Below are 13,610 nucleotides of genomic sequence, written 5' to 3' on the forward strand. Positions count from 1 at the left end.
TGCCTTTTCTGTGACTTGGGTCAACTCAGCTTCCATATGTGGGCCTCCATTTTTCATAGGGAAACAGGGATCATGGCTTCCCTCTCCTGCGTGAGAACCAACGATGTTCCATGTGTGAAGAGCCTGTGCCAGTTCCTTCTCCTCACTCTCCTCCCTGCCACCATCCCAATGTGCTAGGCCTCTCCGCTCAACCCCAGCATTGCCACTGCTGCCTCTCTGTGCCCCATTAAAGCAGCCTCCTTATTTCCTCTAGGCTCAGAGATTTCATCCCTCTGTGCCTCCCCTACCCAGGTGGCTGAAAGCTCCTGTCACTGAAGCAGGGACAAGCTCTCTCCAGCTGCACACCCAGCTCCCTCCTGTCCAGCACTATCCCTGGCAGCCCTCAGTAACTGACACCCAGAGGGAGACAGCAGGGAAGAAGCTGGAGTCGCCTCCCCCACCACAACCACAGCAGCCTGGACACAGGAACCCGAATGTCACTCAGTTCAGACTGAACTGGCTCTGCTGCCCACCCCACCAGCCACCAACCATGGCAATGACAATCACAACTCCACTGACAGGCCCTCACCACGTGCCAGGTCATGCATCATCTCATCTCATCTTCCCAATATGCCTATGAGAAAACAACTGCTGTGCCCATTTTACAGATGAGGAGACTGAAGCACAGAGAAACCATGAACCCAAGTCTAGCTCAGGACTTGAGGTCTGCACTCTACACTTTACTGCTAGGTCCACCCACAGCTCCTCAGAAATGCCCAGGACCAGAGGGCTGGCAGAAAGAGCAACGAGGCCTCCCTTCTGTGCTGGACTGAGGTGAAAACCAACAGCAGCGTTTGCAGCAGACACATTCTGACCTTAAAGTTAAAAATTAAGTTCCCAAGTATAGGATGTTGTTTAGGGAACTGGCCTAACACCCACCCCCGTGGTTCTGCTCCCGTTTTAGAAATGAAGGTAGCGCTAGCTTGCGTCCGCATCTCAAGCTCACACAAAACGTCAGGCTGGTAAACTCTGGTGGTGATGATGGGGTGGCGAGAGGTGCCCAGCAAATGCACTCATCCAAGCAAGACCCTTTCCCCAGGCCTGCTGGGCAGTGCCAGGTGGACTGAGGTCCCTTCTGGAGTGGGCTTCACATGTGCAGTCCCGTCAGATGGGTGCTCGAGTGTGGCTTCCCCTCAGGCAGAGCTTCCGGCCAAGGCTGGCTACAGCCCACGCCAGCCCTGCCTGCACACAGACCCCATGGTGGCTCCCTGCTCTGCACTCGGACAGATGCCGTTGTTGTAACTGTGGCTCCCGGGTTTGCATAATGCCTCCTTCCCGGCTCCCATGCCCCCCAGCACGCATGTTCAGGCTCTGATCCAGCACACAGGCTGCTTTTATTTCAAAGATTTCAAGAGGCCATCCCACGAGTCATAAATAATCGAAGGTGCTCTGATGCTGCGTCCAGGTGTGTTGACTGATAGCCCTCCCCACCGGCCACGGCCGGCCTCCTGGATTGGAGCCTGTCCCTTCCCAGCTCTCCCCTGAATGGCATCCCTTCCACTGAAGCCTGTGCCTGTAGATCCCTGAATTGCCTGCCCACCCTCCTTCCTGTTTCCAGGCCCTCTCAGCGTGCAGCAGCCACCCCCACAGCTCCCCCATCTAGGTCGGGACAAGCGCCTGGAACTCATTCTCACTGAACCGAGTGGGGCTGGGGCCCACTCAGCCACCCACAGGATGGCAGCTGAGGGCAGTTACTGTGGGGTAGCTTCTCAGAGGAGGCACACTCCGAGCAGAGGGGGCTGTTAGTGTCCAAGTACGGAGGAGAGGGAAGAGGGCATGTCCAGGAAGGACGGACGTGCCCCAGAGACAGAGAACCCGAGAGACTAGCCCAGGGGCTCCCTCTCACAATCTTGCTGGCTGTGGCTGCCTGGTCCACACACACATCTTCATGGATGCAGCCTCCAGCTCCCACCCCCATGCCATGACCCTTGAGGGCCTGACCAGAGGATATGGTGGCCAAGGGCGTGGCCTCCAACCATAGCCCTCCTCTCAGGTGACCCACCACTGGGAGACAAAGTGTAGGGAGAGAGACGGATAGACCCATGGAACCTGGAGTAGAGACCAAGACCAAATCCTACCTCACGACCGAGGCCTCAGGAAGGGAACAAAGTGCTCCCTCTCATGGGTTGCTATTGCTAAGATTAATGAGCTAATTAAAGTATGAAGATGGTTTCTTGTACACTTAAAAAGAGGTGATCAACCAACACAAATTAATCACAATTAGCAACCCTCCTCCAGGCAGTCTGCCTGGATTAGGTCCACTGAGTGTAGTTTCTCCTCTCCCAAATGACAGGAGGCTGCACTGGCCCTTGCAGGGGCATCTGAGCTGCTGAGGGCTGCACTTCTCCGATCCCCAGAGTCCTTCAAACTCCTTCCAAGACTCTGCTGCAAAATGACTGTGTGTTTTCACATCTATTGAGCACCAACTGTGTGCCAGGCTCTTCGTACTTGGCCTTCTACACACGACACAGTGCTCAGGAGGATAAGCTACGAGGAGCTCCCTTTTACAGATACGGAAATTTGAAGCCAGAGCCCTAACTCCCGATCTCAGTTAACCCCTGCCCTGGGCCGTGCGGCAAGTTAGGCCAGGGGAGGGTGGAGGATGGACAGCCACACCCCTCCAGCCCCCACTACTTCAAATCCGCTAGTGCTGCTGCTGCAGGCTTGTGAGGAGGGTGCCGTCTCCCCAACTTCACACCCCTTCTGCTCCCTCCTGAGCACATAGGTAAGGCTGACTCGGAAGAGACGCCTGGGCCCTTGACACCAAATTAAAACCAGAATTCCGGAGAGGGAGGGAGAGCATGGAATTTTTTTTTTTTTTAATTAAAATACAAAACAAAACAAAACCAGAAACCCTCCCTGTAATCATTCCCAGGACAGAGTGTCCTTGGAACTGAAGTCGAAGTTGGGGGCTACTGGGGTCAGCCTTGCCGCCCCTCATCTAACAGTGATCCCCAGACAGAGCAATAGTGTCTGAAAAATGCTCATCACAGAGTACAACCAGGCCCTAAGGTCAGAGCCTGACCACCCAGAGCACCCCCTGCCCCAACAGATTCCCTGGCCTGTCCCCAACAGGCCGCCCACCTCACCTGGGTGGCCCACAGCTCTGCTCCTCCTCCAGGAGGAGCCTCCAGGATCCCCAAGTTCAAGGCTGGCTGGTGCCTGGGTCAGGCACCCACACTCCCCAGGGCCCCAGCGGTTGCTCTCCAAGGGCCCCCAGCGCCTATAACCCTGACCCATCAGACCAGGAAGCTGCCTTCCTCCTTTTTCCTAAAAGCTGATCCCCAAACCTTCCCACCCCCTACCTCGCCCAGTGACTCAAAAGCGCCCCTCCCCAGGAACATGGCTGGGGAAGGGAAAGGGGGGTCCAGGAGATGGGAGGGGAGAATGAGGTGGCAGAGAGAGGGCTGCTGCTCTGCACAGACCCCTTGGCCCTGCTGCATCCACCAACACAGACAGCAGCTGCTCAACTCACTCAAGCATCGTCTCAGGGCTCAGGGCTCCGGGCTCAAGATCAGGGCCTCCTCGGTGGGACACCTGCAAAGAGACAGCAGGGAAGAGGTGAGAGGACAGTCAGATCGGGGCCTGCAGACCCGTCCTGTAGTCAACCCCACCCAAGTCTCTGCCCAGCCTGGGCTTCCCTGTGTACTGGGCCAGATAGAGCAGGAGGAGACCTGCACCCTGCCCTCTGGAAGCTTGCGGGCAAGCCTAAAGATGCCACATTCATTCCAGAGTCAAGATTGTACTTTCGGTAAAGCAAGGGCCTGGGCTACAGCAGGCTGGGATTCAGGCACCCGCACAGCCCCGGAGGACACACAAACTAGACTTGCAGCGCAGCCCCCACCTATCCAAACCTGTGTGCAGCGGAAGTCACAGTTCTCTGGTTCCTGGACACACAGGGCTGAACCTCAAATCCTCCCTCCTGAGGCCACGTGTGGCTTATGGTCCCAAGGAGCACAGAGGAGCTGGTGGGAAGGGAGTACCCAGGGCCACCTTCCCATGTCTGCCTGAGGTCTTTACCTGGGCCCAGTCTCAGCTTTGTCACTGGCTCACCCTGGGACCCTAACTGTGCCTCCCATTAGTACAGGCAGGTGCAGCAGAGTTGCTGGGACTTGTGCAAACACAGCTTGCTGGGCTCCACCCCGAGAGTTTCTGACCAGTAGGTCCTGGGGGTGGTGGGGCCTGAGGATCTGCATTTCCAACAAGCTCCCAGGTAATGCTGATGCTGCTGGTTGGGGATCACACTTTGAGAACTGCTGGCCTTGAAGATGTGCCCAGCCTGGAAAGTACAAAGCCCACACCCTCAAGGAGTTCACAGGCTAAATGGGAGACCACTCATACACACACATGCATGTGTGCACACACATCTCACTCCCAGCAGCCATAGTGGAAATGTGGCTTCTGAACACTAAGGCGATCTGACAGGGGAGGGCTGTGGGCTGGTGCAGTCACGGAAGGCTTCCTAAAAGAGGTGAAGACCTAAATGACTACCTTCACATATTATGGCCTTATTATGCAAATAACACATGAAAGCATTCTCTTTTTAAGAGGTTCAAATACAGTAGTCTGTAGAGTAAACACTCTCATTCCCAGTCGCCTCTCCAGAGGTACTGACTGCCATCCCTTTGGCATGAAACTTTAACTGTGCATTTGTACACATGTGCAAATGTGTGTGCAATCCTACCTGAAGGGGTAGGATCACTTGAGGTGCACACAGACATAGGGGTATATACCAGGGAGCACAGCCCCTGTGCTTGTGTGCACCTGCATTCCTCACAACAGATTTTTGAGACCTTTCCCTGTCCATACATAGCAATAACCATGCTTATGCTCACTGAGCACCTACTGTGTGCCAGACCCTGGGCTGAGTGCTGTACCTCTTAACTCGTCTGATCCTATTAATAGATCCCTAAGTGGGTGCTGTGTTGATCCTCATTTTGTAGATGAGAAACTGAAGTGGGCCAGATGTGGTGGCACACACGTGTAATCCCAGCACTTTGGGAGGCTGAAGGGGTAGGATCGCTTGAGCCCAGGAGTTCAAGACCAGCCTGGGTGACATAGCAAGACCCTGTCTCTACAAAAAAAATAAATTAATTTTAAAAATTAGCTGGGCATGGTGGTGTGCACCTGTGGTCCTAGTTACTCAGGAGGCTGAGGCAGGAGGATCACTTGAGCCCAGGAGGTGGAGGCTACAGCGAGCTATGATCGTGCCACTGCACTCCCGCCTAGGTGACAGAATGAGACTTCATCTCTAAAAAAGAAAAACCAAAAAGAAAGAAAAGAAAAAAGAAAAGAAAAGAAAACTGAGGTGCAGAGTAGAGTGGTGACCAGTAAGCCGCCTGAGTTTACAGCCAGGGCATAGTGGAGCCAAAGTTTGGATCTGGGCTGTGAAGTTCCAGCATGTTTTCCTAACGGACTGTCACAGCTTAGCTTTCATGGTGCTGCACTGAGGCATGCCACGTGGGGTGTACCCTCACCTGTGTAATCAGGCCCCCAAGGATGAGTGCTTAGGTGTTTCCAATTTTTTATTTCAAACATTGCTGGAAAAAAATATCCTGTCTCATTGAACACATGTGTAAGTATTTCTCTGGGTGCCTTCCAAAAGGGTAGATCAAAGGGTATACACGTTTTACATGTAGATACTTGCTGCCAAGTTGACCTCCACAAAACATCTGTACTGATCTGCAACTGTCCATTTCCCCATGTGAGCCCTAAGTTAGAACAGTTCCCATTTACTCAGCACCTGTTGTGCATCAGATCCAGTAACATCTGGGTTGTCACCTCCATTCTGCAGAAAAGGAGACTGGCTCAGAGAGGTTATGCTGCTTGCCCAAAGCCACAGAGCAGAGCAATTTGCCTCAATATTGTAAAAGAAAGAGAAGGGAGGGAAGAAAGGAGAAAGGGAGGAAGGGGAGGAAGGAGAGGGAGGAAGGGGAGGAAGGAGGGAGAGGAAGAGAGAGAGAGGGAAGGAGGGAAATTCCTTGACCTCACATGCCCTCCCATTTCTCTGCTTCCCTTTAATAGCAAAACTCAAGAGCTATCTCTACTGTCTCCACCCCTTCACTTCCAGTTCCCTCTCCAGTTCTGTCCCCACCACTCCACAAAACTGCTCTTATCAAGGTCCCCCAGAAACCTCAGTTTTGCCAAGCCCAATAGTCATTCTCTGTCCCCTCACTGGTCCCTGAGCTCTCAGCAGCATCTGACATGGTTGATTGCTTTCTCCATCAGGTGACATTTTATGCTGGGTTTCCAGGACTCAGCCTCTCCTGGCTGTCCTCCTACACCTTCTCCCCTCTTACCTAACTTCCCTCCAAGCATCCAAGGCCCCAGGGCTCACCAGGACATCCTCTCCATCCCATCCTGTCTGCACACTCCTCAGCTTAAACCCCTGCTGTGCCCCCAGGTCCCTCTCACCAGCCTCAGCTCCCTCCTGAATGCCAGTTCGTGTTCAGAGGCCTATTTGTCATCTCCGCTTGCTCATCTAACACACCTGTCCAAAACAGAACTCTTCATTTTTATCCCCAAATTATGTTTCCCTCAGCCTTGACTTCTCTCTTTCTCCCTCGGCCCATACCCAAGCCATCAGCAAACCCTATCAGGTCTATCCCAGAACACATCCAGAACCTGACTGCTTCCCCCAGCTCCTCTGCCCCGCCCTGGCCAGCTCTTGCCTGGATTATTGAAACAGCCTCCTCCCTCACTCAGCTTCTTGCCTCCACCTCTGGCCCCAAACTATCAGAGCAGCACGATGACGGAGAGAATCAGGCCCTGTGGCTCCCTGCCATAAGCCCATGGTACAGACTGAAGTCCAAACTCTCTCCAAAGCCTTCGAGGCCCTGCCCACCTCTCAGAAATCATCTTCCACCATAATCGGCCTCCTTCCCACACGGGCCAGTCTCAGGGTTTTTGCCCTCTCGCTCCTTCTACCAAAGGTTCTTCCCCCAGACTTTCTTACCATCCCATTCAAATGAGCCCTCTTACCATCCCTAGGCACCCTAGGTAAAATGCCCACCATGCACCCCAGTCTCTCCCAATTTTCTAAGCATTTCCTCCGCCTGACATTATATTGTCTATTTATGTGTGGCCTTGTTTCCTGTCTGCCTCCTCATCACAACATAAACTCCATAAGGCAGGCAGGGCCCGAAACCACCTTGTTCACCTCTGGATTCACCTCTGTACTATGTGCAGTGCTTGGCACCAAGGAGACAGTCAATACATATTTGCTGAAGGAAGGAGGGAAGGAAGGAAGGAAGGAAGGAAGGAAGGAAGGAAGGAAGGAAGGAAGGAAGGAAGGAAGGAAGGAAGGAAGGGGCACAGCCAACTCTACCAGACTCCGAAGCCTGTGTTCTTACTCCCTACATGAACTGCCTCCCATATGAAGAAGCAGGCAGGAGCCAGAGGGCACGCCCAGCAGGCAGGACACACTGCAAAGGCAGGGAGGTGGAAGCGAGACTGAGGTCCGGCCAGCTGGCGCAGCAGCGCACACTGCACAGCAGTGGGGCCCCAGCCTCCCTGGGATAACAGGCCCAGCAGCCCCCACCCCAGGGAGTCTGCGGCTCTCACACCTGCCAACCTGTCCCATTCAGGAGGGAGCCTTGGGGGCGGCCGGCAGCTGAACGCAACTGGCGGGGGGCCAGGATGCCTGCCAACAGCTGGCGCCGCTGCCAGGCAGCCCAGTAATTGTGTTCGCAGCGGAAATTGGTCCAGGGAGTTTTTTCCTTTCGCCTTCCATTTTCTTTCTCTTCCCTTCCCCCCTTGGAGCTGCAAGACCCAGAAGATTGATCTTTGCCTGAAACGGAGGAGATAACTCGATATAATGAACTCCACGGTCCCTCTTGCTGTTTGGAGCTTTTAAAAAATTTAAAAGGGCTAGGGACAAAAAACCAACACCTTGGGGGCCTCAGGGGCTGCTTCCCCTCCCTCAGAAGCCCCTGGTCCTACTTCTGTGCCCCTCTGCAGCTCCCCATCTCCTTCCTTTCCCCTCCTTTTTCCCTTGGGATGCCTTGATGGAACAAAGGTTAAAAATACCCCTTTCTCTTGCAGGCTTTAAAAATAATTTTGGTGAGGTCAGGGCTGGGTCCACCAATCACCCTACCTCCCAGGCCCCTGCCACTGTGACCGCTCCCTCTCCCAAGAGTTACCAGCCAGCCTGGAGGTGACAAGTTGGCTCAGTCCACCTGTTCTCAAAGCATTTCAGGAGGCCCAGCCCACCCACTGAGGTGCTGCCAAAGACAGCTTTTGTTCCTGCAAGTGGTTCTTTAAAGAGCCACCTATGATACACAAAGGGAGCACAGCGGTGGCTGGGACGGCTGGAACAGAGGAGCTGCCCCTGCTTCCTGGAGGTCTGTGCCTCCCCCCAACGCATCAGCCAGCAGCCCCTCCAGCCAGTTGCTCCTGGGCTCTGTGCCCTGCATGCATTCACATATTCAGCCAGCATTTATGGAGCACCTATCCTGTGCCAGGCACTGAGCTGAGAGCTGGGGACCTAGGGGACCACTAAACCCTTCTGATTCCTGCCCTCAGTGGCTGTAAAGCCTGGTGGCAGAGGCAGTCATTAATCAATGGCCACACTTGGGTGGGAGACACATTGGGATGAGGGCTTTAAAGGAAAAGCCAAGGAGCCCTGACAGCATGGACAGTGTGGTCAGGGAGGGCTTCCCTGAGGAAGTGTCCTTGGAGCAGAGGTCTGAAAAACAAGTATGAGACCGCCAGACAGAGGATGTGGGTGGAGGGCTCCAGGCATTATGGGAAGGGTCTGCTCCCAGGAGTGTGCCATCCAATTAGAGCCTCTCCCCTGGTGCTCTGCCTGCAGAAAAAGGCCAGGTCCCCAAATTACTTACCTGGCATTCAAGGCCTTTCCTAGCCTGATGTCTGCCCCCAAGACCCTCTTGTCTCCAGCTTCTCCCTCCAAGATGCAGCACAAATGTTGCCTCAGTGGCTCCACGCCTGTGCTCCTCCCCACCCAGCACAGACCACGCTGGCCTGTTATGGGATGTTACAGGCTCACCTGCCCACACAGGTCACGCTGTGGGGCCTCTGCATACCTGGTGCCCCACTCACAGCCAAGGGTGTGTGTCAAGGGGAAGACAGCAACTGGAAGCACCCTCAGGAGGTTTTGACTCCAATCAGCGAGGGCTGGAGGCATCAGGGAGAGCTTCCTGGAGGGGCAGGGTGGGGCTTTGAATACACAAAGATTTGGATAGTAGGGTGGGGAGTCCAGGGCAACAGGGACAGAGGCTCAGAAAAGACCTGCAGAGGTGGGCACCTAAAGACCGAGGCTGCCCAAGCAGATCTCTAACCTTCAACCCCCAAAAAGGCCAGGAGGAGAAGGAGAAGCTGAGGTTCCAAGAAGGCAGTGCTTCTGCCGAGCTACGCGGCCCGGCAACAGTGGCCAAAGGTGGCAGCAGCCTCCCTCCTGTCCCTAAGCAGTCACTGTCCACACATGTCCATCTCCTGGGGCTCAGGCATTCCCAGCCCCCAGCCCTGCCCTCGCCCCCAAAAGAGCTCACACACCAGGAGTCAGGCAGCTACCCTACCATGTGGCCAAGGAAGGGAACCAGGAGCCTGGAGAAGCCCAAACCTAGGCCAGCGGGGGCAAGAGACACCTGAAGTGCTTCTCCAGGAAGGAGACATTGGCTGGGCTGGGGAAGGCACTCTCAGCAGGGGACACCCTGCAAAAAGCCCCAGAGGTGCCCCCTCTAGATTTGCTTCTTTGCCTTCTAGGCTTCTGGCCTGGCTGAGCTCCTGGGAACATGAGTCAGCAGCACCCCAAGCCTGAGCCTTTAGGGAACCAACCCCCGCCCCACCCACATTACACTGTCCTGAGAGGCTGGGAAACTCCTGGAATATTCCCTGGCCAGTCTCAGGTTTTCCACCCTCTGCTTTTGGGCCCTGAGGACCCCTTACCCCAGCCACCTTTAGAGGATACAGCAGAGGCCAGGGCTCTTGCCCCAGGAAGGCCCCTGGCCACCCTTCCCTGGTGTCCTCAGGAGCCTAGGCCCCAGCATCCCCAAGAGCAGCCCTGGAAACAGGGCCTGGCCACCCAGGAGGGGCAGGCCGCAGGCCCCACAGACTATGCTGTGGCCAGCCGCTCTCCCCAGGGCCCACCACTGCCAGCAAAAAACAAAACCGCTTGACCTTGTGGTTCCGCAGACAAGTAGCTTCCCGCCTCAGCTTCCCCAGTGCAGTCCCCTGAGGCTGCAGGCTCTGTGGGCATCAGGTACAGTTGGAGGTAAAGGAAGCTCTGTGCAACCAGCCCTGCCTTGCTTCTGGGGGCCAAAGAAGCCCTTGTCCCCATACATACTCAGAAAGCCTGGCCTAGAATGTTCTCACCTAGAATGTCGAAACACAAGACTTCCCAAGACCTCAGCTGAAACCAGAGAGGAGAGGGGCCAAGAGGAATCCTCGGTTCAGATGGAGAGAAAGAGATGGGCAAGGGAGAAGGGCAGAGGGGGGTTGGGCCATCCACAATGGGCAGGGCCTCCAATGCCAGGCAAAGGTGCTGAGCATCACCCTCTGTGCCCAGGAGCTCCATGGACCCATCCAAGCAGGGCGGGGCCTACTGCCAGGCACTGGTAAGATGAGAGGCCAGGCAGAGGGGCCGCTCCCAGGGAGCTAACGGACCTGGCTGAGCCCCACAAGCCTAGCTCAGACTGGGCCAGAGAAGCTGTCGGGGACACGTGTGGAGGAGAGTGTTCTCTCCAAAGCCTCTGAAGGTGAGAAGGCCCAGGCTGGCCCCCACCCCGGCTTGCAGGCCAGCCCAGCCAGAGCTGCTCCCTGGCCTTCCTCCCCACACCCTCTGGGAGGCAGAGGCACAGTGAACAGAGCCTCACAGAGTCACTCGATGGCCACTTCCTGAGCACTTCCAGGTGCCGGGCACATCAGCTCACCTCCCTCTCAGCAGTTCACTGAGCTGGGCACCAGTATCCCCCTTTCCAGAGGGGAAACTAAGGTGCAGGGTGGGGATGACTCACCTAAGGCACACAGCCAGCACCTGGTGGAGGCATAATTTGAACCCAGATCTGGGTAAATCCAAAGCTGTTAACCATGAGAGCCAGAGACAGAGGGATTCTGCCTCATCCAGGATGTAGAAGCCACAAGAGAGCATCCCTCCCAGCTAACAATGAGAAAAAGCTGGATATTCTGCAAAACCATAACTTTCATTTAGCCTGCTGGAGAGCTGGTGTTACAAGGCAGTCAGGGGGACCGAATTCCAAAGACTGGTGTGCTGTCCAGAGAGAGTGGGAGCACGGCCAGCTTCACCTTTGGCAGAGACTGTAGAAGAGAGCCTGCCAAAACAGCTGGAAGGGTAAGAAGGAAACAGCTGGAAGGGGAGGAATTCTCAGCAGCTAGGTGTGGACCAGCCCTGGCAGTTCCAGACACAAGGAGTCCACCCTCACAGCCAGTGCATTTCCACGATGCTCCAAGAAAGCTTGGGGTGTGGTGAGAGGATGGACAGAACCCACGGTGGTGCACGGGTGCACAGGGCCCCCAGCCCGACGCCCAACCTCACCTTCTCAGAAATTGAGAAGAATCTGGTGAGGAAGGTGGGAGAGATGGAGTGACTGAAAGGGTGGGGGGTGGAAGGAGAGCCCTCCTGGGCTCCATGCTGCCTTGGCTCTCCTGACTACCCCCTACCCCATGCTCCCCCTGCCAGGAGGGCCTCACTGAGGAGTCGTAGGCAGCACCTTTCCCTCCTCCCTCCATCCACCTATGCCCACCTCCAGCACACCTTCACCGGGAACCCACTCTGCTTGGCACAAGCACCCAGCATTCTCCAGGGGCAGGGCAGAGGGGACAGAGAGCTCCAGGTCCCCTATGTACTCTGTAAAAGGAGGGGCATGACTCCTTTCCCCCATTACAGGGAGTCAAGGGACTAAGAGGGGCACAGATTCTTGAGGGGACAGCATCAGAGCCCAGGCTTCCTGGCCTCAGGCCTGTGCCCCGTACCCTACCTTAAAGACAGGTAGGCTGCAAAGACCCCCAGTCTAAAGAGGGTTGGGAGGTTTTGCTCCATCCCTCCTGGAGACAGAATCTACTGTGGGCACAGAGTAGGGAATGACTTTGCATTTCTCTCTTCTTTAAGAACCTTTAGACAGTCAAATTACAACGCAATATAAAAGCAGAGGCAAAAGCATCGTGTTCAGGGCTGGCTGGGGAGTTATTCTCGAGTTAACAAGCAAGCGGGGAGAACCCAGGGACGCAGGAGGGATGCTGAAGATTTGCCTCCTAGGGAGAGGCAGGCAGCTGGGTGGGCATCAAAAGGGCTGAAGGGGGTGCTGCTAAAAGCCAGACTGGGGGGGTGGGGGAGTCCTCCCAATCTGGAACAGAAGATGGAGGTGTGAGAGGCTCCCACAGTGAGCGCCAGAAGCCCTAGGAGCAACCAGGTAACCCTCCCTGCCTTCATTTATTGATCCATCTGTAGCCAAGCCACAAGTATTTCTTGAGCATCTACTATACGCCAGGTCCTGAGGGTCCCCAGTGGATACAGAAGTGAGTGAGACAGACAGGGTCCTGCTCTTAAAGAGCCTCGGGAGAGAACTCACCGTGGGCAGAGCCTGCTTTAACCTCTTCCCAAACGAGGCCTGGATTCTGTCTGCACATCAGGCACCTCTGGCAGACACCAGGGCTGCCTGGAGCAGAGGAAAGAGCATAGGTTTGGAATTAACAAGCTGCGTGTCTATGAGCAAGTCCCTAACCTCTCTGACCCTCAGTAAGAATAACAAAAGCCAGCCTGGCACAGTGGCTCACGCCTGTAATACTAGCACTCTGGGAGGCCAAGGTGGGCAGACTGCTTGAGTCCAAGAGTTCAAAACCAGTCTGGGCAACATAGTGAAACCCTGTCTCTACTAAAAATACAAAAAACTAGCTGGTGTGGTAGCGCTCATCTGTAATCCCAGCTACTCGGGAGGCTGAGGTGGGAGAATCACCTGAGCCCGGGAGGTTGAGGCTGCACTGCGCCGAGATGGCACTACTGTACTCCAGCCTGGACAACCAAAGTGAGACCCTATATCAAAATTAAAATAAAATAAAATAACCAAAGCCGCTAACTTGTATTAAACAGTTAATATGTAGTCAGCATTATTCTAAACTTTACATGTATAAACTCATCTAATCAACACGACAAGACTGTGAGCTAGGTTCTATCAGTATTCCCCTTTTCAGAGGAGGCAATCAAAACACAGAGAGGTCTAGTGCTTTGCCCAAGGTCATGCACATAGAGCTACTGAGTACAGCCAGGATCACAGCTGGACAGGCTGGCTCCAGAGGCCTCACCCTTAACCACTGCACCTTGCTTAAGAAGCTGTTTCCTAGCCGGGCACAGTGGCTCACGCCTGTAATCCCAGCACTTTGGGAGGCCAAAGCAGGGGGATGACTTGAGGCCAGGAATTTGAGACCGGCCTGGCCAACATGGTGAAACCCCATCTCTACTTTAAAAAAAAAAAAAATAGCCGGGCATGGTGGTACACGCTTGTAATCCCAGCTACTCAGGTGGCTAAGGTACGAGAATTGCTTGAACCTGGGAGTTGGAGGTTGCAGTGAGTTGAGATTGCACCACTGCACTCCAGCAC

General features: G+C 54.9%; 1 protein-coding gene across 9 annotated transcripts in view; it reads right to left on the minus strand.

The window, feature by feature from the left end:
• The window catches only part of LINGO1 (leucine rich repeat and Ig domain containing 1), a 207,618-nt gene that overhangs the window by 119,004 nt on the left and 75,004 nt on the right, over positions 1-13,610 (minus strand). For all 9 annotated transcript variants that reach the window (XM_063794240.1, XM_009429626.5, XM_016927259.4 and 6 more), the window contains one exon: positions 3,515-3,576. The gene's annotated coding sequence lies outside the window, so the exon portion shown is untranslated. The remainder of the gene's footprint in view (positions 1-3,514; positions 3,577-13,610) is intronic.

This window comes from Pan troglodytes, chromosome 16, assembly GCF_028858775.2.
Source record: "Pan troglodytes isolate AG18354 chromosome 16, NHGRI_mPanTro3-v2.0_pri, whole genome shotgun sequence".
Lineage (NCBI taxonomy): Eukaryota > Metazoa > Chordata > Mammalia > Primates > Hominidae > Pan > Pan troglodytes.